At 36.4% G+C, this 7597-nt stretch overlaps 1 non-coding gene across 1 annotated transcript; it reads right to left on the bottom strand.

Annotated features, from left to right (window-relative positions):
- Nucleotides 1-440: 440 nt before the first annotated feature.
- Nucleotides 441-545, bottom strand: LOC115222710. Its single transcript, XR_003882745.1, has one exon. It is a non-coding gene; the product is annotated as a U6 spliceosomal RNA (small nuclear RNA).
- Nucleotides 546-7597: the final 7052 nt, after the last annotated feature.

Genomic DNA, 7597 nt, shown 5'->3' with positions numbered 1-7597 from the left:
GAGATAAAGAGATGAGATATTAAGGGCTGAGAATAAGAATTTGGCTTTCATGGGATGGCAGTGGTCATAAATAATTCGTAATTTGACCACTCGTTGAAATACAGATTGAGGTTGTAATTTGATATCATTGTGATGAATGGTCAGTTTACACAAACTCAGCACTAAAATTACTAGTTTTATAAGTTTATAGTATGTATATATGTGTGTGTATACACGCACTCATACATATATATATATATTTCTTTACTACCCACAAGGGGCTAAACATGGAGGGGACAAACAAGGACAGACCCCAGTGCGTAACTGGTACTTAATTTATCGACCTCCGAAAGGATGAAAGGCAAAGTCTACCTCGGCGGAATTTGAACTCAGAACGTAACAGCAGACGAAATACCGCATGTCACGCGGCGTGCTAACGTTTCTGCCAGGTGGCCGCCTTGAAATGTATGGAACGCTTCACGAATTTGCGTGTCATCCTTGCGCAGGGGCCATGCTAATCTTCTCTGTATCGTTCCAATTTTAGTATATGTATTGCCGAAGCAATATATATATATGCACTAACATGCCCGAGCGTATACGAGTATGCCTCATTATGCACAGCATTAATACATGGATTTACACATACATCTCCACACATATCTACATTTACAGCCTAGTAAATATATACATACACTACTATATCCACCTATCCTTAAGCATATGTACAGATATAGATATATATACACACACACATACACACATATACACACATGTCTATGCAAATATATATATATACACACAAACACATACGCACGCACACACACACACACACACACACACACACACACATATATATAATATATATATATATATATATATATATACATATATATATATATCTCCATGTATAGTATCCGCAGGAAAGAAATAAAACAAAAGAAATAAAACAAAAGAAATAAATATAGATATAAGTGATTGGGGGGAGTAGCAAATTAGAAATAAATGAAGTAATTGGTATAGAGGTATAGGAATAGAGGTATGTCATAATCATTTTTGAAAAAATTGAGTTTTGCAAGGATCTTTTTTTAAAAAAAACGTAATAGTGAAAGGGCATTAGAAGTAGTAAAATACTGACAGTGACGAGAGACTATATAATCTATTTTTGTATATACTCTATTTTTACCATTTTTAATTTCCTTTTTTGTCTTTATCAAAGGACTCATCAACCTCTGACAACCTCCACCACCACCACCACCACCACTACTACACTTTATCTCCGATATATAATGTGTAGCGTTGAACCAACCATTCACCCCTTCTTATACCTTAACTTTTATATATTTAGGCGATTTATATTACATGAGTTGTGGTACACGTACCGATCCAAAGATTGGGAACCCCATACACCTTAATTCAATTGTTTTCTACTCTGGTGGCTGAAGCGAACAGAAAATTCAGTATCAAATATAGGTTGCTAAAATATACTCTCGGTGTGGGAATATAAAATGTTAGAACAAAAGACGATATAGGTAGTAGTGGAAAAGGATATATCTAGAAAAATGTTTTTTGCATTTTTAAGGGTCTAGGTTTTCCTGTTTCTATTTAAAAAGACATACTATTTCCATTAAAAAGGACAGTTAAATTTCTAGATATTACTTTAGATTTAGGTGTAGAACGATAGCAAACATATCAGATGACTAATAACAATCTTAAATGCACAAGTACAAATTCAAAAGCATCCTAAAAATATTAATTCTATCGTTAAAAATACCTCTCTTTGGAAAATACTACAGCCATGCTCTAACTGAAGCTGAATATAGAGATGAAACTTTCTGTATTCCTAAAAATAGAATTAAAGAACCTAGCAATAAAATCACTGCTGTGAATTCTATAAATATTCATATTGAGAAAAATATATAGAATAGAAAGTCCCTTGTACACCAGAAACACGTATCGGAATGCAATTTGAAAAAATGCGTTTTAATAAATAATTTCATATCTATTTCCATAAATATTTACTAAAGCACTGGAAACGTTACTTTCATAAACACATTGAAACAGACATTCATTAAAAACCAACAGATTCTAAACCATACATGATGTACTCCACATGCCATCCAAAACACACCAAAACTAATATTCCTTAGAAGAATCTGCACAATTATTTCAAAAGCTATAACTCGTAATAAAAGACTCCAGGAATTAAAAAAATACTGCTTGAAAGAAATATTCGTCAATGTAAACAGACAACGGAATAGAGCGTACCAAAGTAGTAGATATTTAAGGATTACAAGAAACAAGAACCACGTCACAACTTCAAAACACAGAGGTTCACAACATAATCCATCAGAACATTCCATTAACGAGACAAGACTCAATGATGAAATAAATACTTGAAATACACAAAATGATCAACAGCAGACTATCACAATCCCTGAAAGATTTACTAACCAGTGCTAAATTACCCACAACAACAGTCAAAATGTGTAGCCGCCCTAACTGCGGAACTTGCATCAACTCCATTGAAGACAAGAGATATATATTTATATCAGGATAGGTTTTTATCACAAAAAATCTTTTACTTGTTCGTTAAAAGATTTCAGTATATTTTATTAAATGTATATAATGTAATGAAGATTACATAGGTCAAACAAAACTCGCTCTCAGAAACAGACTAACTATTCATCATCAACAAATACGAGACCCCAGTACTTGAGAGATCCCAGTGAGTGGACATATAGACATATGTGTAAAAAATAAGTTTCTGAAATTCCAAGTCTTCCCACTTTACCTCTGCTCAGTCATTACCACAGACCAAGACGGAAAAAACAAACAAAATATAATGTCATATGACATTAATGAACGGACATAGAGGGGAGCTTACACAAATTTGAAAACTTAATCATGTGATCATTCTCAGCCAATCAAATCATATCTAAAATCGAGAATAATTTGAGTCATGTTCTTTCTATAAAAGCAAGAGGATTTTTTAACTCCAATCTGAAGCAAGACATAACTCCATGTCTTTCTATCTCAAGTTTTGAAAATCTAAGAAATCTTCGAAACTGGTTATCTTTAAAAATTGATGTATATATATATGTATATATATATATATATATATATATAGATAGAGAGAGAGAGAGAGAGAGAGAGAGAGACATACATACTTACATATGTACAAACATACATTGATTTATGTATGTATGTACACATTATGCTTCATATTCCGTTACTTTCTTCTCGTCTTTTCTATCATCACTCATTTAATTATATACATATACATATATTCATTTTTTCTTAATTTCTCATACTACTTTCTTCTTTCTATCTTTGTCTCTCATCCGTTCCCCCGCTCTCTCTCTCTCTCTCTCTCTCTTTCTCTTTCTCAATATATGCGGTTTGGCCTTTCTTTACTTGCTTGTATTTCTTTAACTCTCACTATTTCTTTCTTTATATTTCTTTGTCTTTTTCTCCTAATCTCTTTTTCTCTTTCCTGCTTTATCATTTATATTTACTTTATTTTTCTTCCTTTGTTGTATTCTTGACTCAGCTGTTCGTTCCATAGCTTGTACGAAATACTGCCAAAAATTCCCCGTCTTTTCAACAAAAACTGGCACAAGCGTGTCTCCACCCTTTACAGATGGTCTTATATGAATAAACAGAAGCTATAATACCCACACCTACTTTATAAAGCAGGATGTTATACATTGCCTTAAATTCAGACCACTATTTTCCCTTTATTTTATTACTTGTTATTTGTACATCTTTAACCACAGCAGTAAAGCTGATAAGTGTAAGAAATAGCAACTAACTTTTGTCCTCAAAATGGATTATTGTTGGTGGTATGCTAAAAAAAAAAGCGCAGTACAAGCTTCCGTGTTATAGTTCAAAATGTCTCAGTAAAACAAACTATGTTATGATCTAACCCTCGATTCACTTTGATATTTATATATAAAAAGAAAAGGAGACAGGATAGTTGCTGCTTGAATGCTTGTGATCATATCTGTTTTATCAACGGTGATTTGGAAATAATCAACAACAGAAACAACAATAGCGACAACAATCCGACAAACATATAAAAATCATATTAATCAGAACAAAAATATTCATATCACTTTCACAAGTTATTACCTAAACATATTTTTATATAAAAGGGAGAAATATGTATAGGTTAAATATCGGTATGACAACAAATATGCTTATATGTCGCATGGTAGTTCTGGTACTGTTATAAAATGTGAGCACAATAATCAATAGTGACAAAATTATTTTCTCTCGTAAAGTATTCTTGACAAGAAAAATAATTAACAAATAGTGCGTGTGTGTATAATTTAACGGTATACCTCGATGCTAATACAACAGCAAATAATAGTATAATACCAATGCTAATTTATTAATACATTTGGGAGGTCTATGTTTGTATTATCAGACAATTGCAAAAAATGTTTTAACAAATTCAAAACTCTGCAAAAACCGGTACAAATTCTTCATGGTTCAAAACGTTGCTTACTTTTTACTCAACCTGACGTAATTTATAACTTATATACCTATTCCTCAATGTATCCACATACGCATTTCATATGTATGTATGTATGTATGTGGTGGACACTCTTTCTCTCTCTCCCTCTCTCCCTCTCTCTCCCTCACACACAGGCCACCGAGTAAGAGGGGCTCCGAGGAAGCGCTACGAAGACTGCCTCAAGAAGTCTCTAACAGCATGTCAAATTAACCCCCAATGCTGGTCAGACCTGGCTGCGGACCGTGATGTCTGGCGCCACACGATCTTCAACGCAGTCAGCAAGTTTGAGGAACAAAGAAGAGACACACTTAAAGACAAGAGACGCAGGAGGAAGGCGCGAGCCGCCTCTGACACCACACCGGATGTTACCTTCGTCTGTGGACACTGCTCACGGACCTGCCTTTCCCATATCGGACTTGTCAGTCATGAGCGTGCATGCACGCGACGTGGACAGCCTTCCTGATCTTCGTTCGCGAAGCCGAGCCATAATGTATGTATGTGTGTATGCATGTATGTATGCATGTACGTATGTATGTATGTATGTATGTATGTATGTATGTATGTATGTATGTATGTATGTATGTATGTGTGTATGTATATATGTATGTATGTATGTATGTATGTATTTATGTATGTATGTATGTATGTATGTATGTTTGTATGTATGTATGTATGTATGTGTGTATGTATATATGTATGTATGTATGTATGTATGTATGTATGCATGTATGTATGTATGTATGTATGTTTGTATGTATGTATGTATGTATGTATGTATGTATGTATGTATACGTCGAATATATGGCAACATTGAATTTCACTAAACTTTGTACAAAATGAACTTCAAAGCTACGGTCATAAAATATTCAGTTTAATTTTGTATTGAATTATATGTTCAGTTGATGCTCTCAGACTTATGTATATATAACCTGCATCCATTCCCACTCGTTTCTCTGTACAACATTTACTGTCCCTGCGAATCATTCTCCTCCATCTCTCTCTCTCTCGTTCTCTCTATCATTCACACACTCACTCTCGCTTTTTTCTTACTGTGTCTCACTCTTCTCTCTCTCTCTCTCTCTCTCTCTCTCTACCTCTCTCTCCTCTCCTCTCTCTCTCTCTCCTCTCTCTCTCTCTCTCTCTCTGTCTCACTCTTTCTTGCTCTTTTTTTCCACCTCATTTTCACTCTCTCTCCCCCACTCCATTATTTCTTTTCCGTTTCCCTCTTACTTATTTTGGCACTGGCCGTTCTCTTGGCTTTTTTTCCAGCTCCTAATCTGTCTACGATTTAATTTCAGTTCCAGCTTCTGGCCTGCTTTTGCTCAAATACACATACACATACATATACACACACACACAGACACACACAAACGCACACACACACACACACACACGCGCACATACACACACACACACACACACACACACACACACACACACACACACACACACATATATATATTTTTTATTTATTTATTTATTTTTTATCTAGTTTCAGCTCACGAGCTTCGGCCATTCTGGGGCACCGCCATTTGGTGTTGCTACATGATTTTACTTCACGAATGCTTTTTAGCAAATGCCATTTGGTGCATGAGAGAGTTCGATGCAGCTGCCCTCATCTACACCTCCTGCCGTGAAGTTGGTTCATCTGGGACACCTGACAGGAAGAGATCCAGTTTTATTTTAAAGACATCTGCATCCACCCCATGCAGGTCTCTCAGGTTCTTCGGGAGGATATTGAAGAGCTGTGGGCCTCTGAAGCCCAGGCTATCACAGTATCTTGTCCAACATCTTGATGGCAAATTTATGAAAGATTTATCTAGGAGAGATAGTCCGTTGAACTGATAACCTTTAGAAATTTGGAGTTCTTGGCACTATGCAGTGGCCCCCAGTTCTAGTATTTGTGTAATTCTCGATGCCAAAGTTTGGAAAACATCCTTCTAGGATCTTCCAGATGTATATTATGGCATATATCTTTCTCGCCTACGCTCTAACGAATAGAGTCTCAATCTCTTGAGTCTTTCCCAATAGCTTATATGCTACACAGAGGCTATCTTCTTCGTGTAGCTTCGTTGGATCACCTCAAGTTCTGTGATTAACTTGACACTGGATGGTGACCATAGCTGAGAGCAATAGTCAAAGTGGCTTAGGACAAGTGTCCTCCAGAGGACCATCATGGTTTCCTGGTCTCTTGTTCTGAAGGTTCTAAGAATCCATCCGGTCAGCCGCCTACATTTCATTGCCAATTTAGCAACATGCACATGAAAGGTTGCATCATCACTCATGTAAATACCCAGGTCTCGCACTGATTGTTCCTCAGGGATTGCTATTCCTCCAGGTCCAGTGTATTTATTGGGTGTTGCATTTAGTTTTGCATGTTGATAGCATAAAGCTTGAAACTTTTCAGCATTGAACTGCATGCTATTCTTTTCAGCCCACTTGTATATTTTGTCCAGCTCACATTGCAGGTGTCTTCAGGGTTCTGTATTGCCTGTGAAACTTTTGTATCATCTGCATAACTTGTGATCGTGGCTCTCTGCGTGGCTGAGGGCATGTCTGAGAGGGCCATTATGAACATAATAGTGGTCCCAAAACAGCGCCTTGCGGAACACCGCTAACTATTTGCGTGTTAATGGAAGTGGTCCCATTGGCTACTACCACCTGGCTTCTATCCTTCAGAAAGTCATGAAGTCATTCTCCTAACTATACCAAGATCACACAGTTTGTGATATATCATTCCATGAGTGACTTTATCAAAATCGAGTTACATGACTTCCACATTTGAGTGGTTGAGCAGTTGTTTCAGCACCAATCATAGTGTTGTAGGAGCTGAGTTAGACAGCTTCTTCCTGGTTGGAAACCATGTTGGGTGTCAGGAAGCAAGTCATTTTCTTCAAGGAAGGTGATTAGTTTCCTTCTGACTATTCGTTCCATGACCTCGCTGATGTGTGAGGTTAGAGAGATAGGTCTGTAGTTCTTGGTCTCCGCTCTGCTACCTCCTTTATGAATAGGGCATATTTTACCTTCCTTCAGTTTTCTTGGAAGTTTGCCAGTTGCAAGGAAGCTCTGAAAGAGAAACTGCAGTGGCCTTGCTAGGAC

This window comes from Octopus sinensis, linkage group LG20 (assembly GCF_006345805.1).
Source record: "Octopus sinensis linkage group LG20, ASM634580v1, whole genome shotgun sequence".
NCBI classification, from domain to species: Eukaryota; Metazoa; Mollusca; class Cephalopoda; order Octopoda; family Octopodidae; genus Octopus; species Octopus sinensis.
The sequence above is the reverse complement of the archived record's forward strand: the minus strand, read 5'-3'. Positions and strand labels throughout refer to the sequence as shown.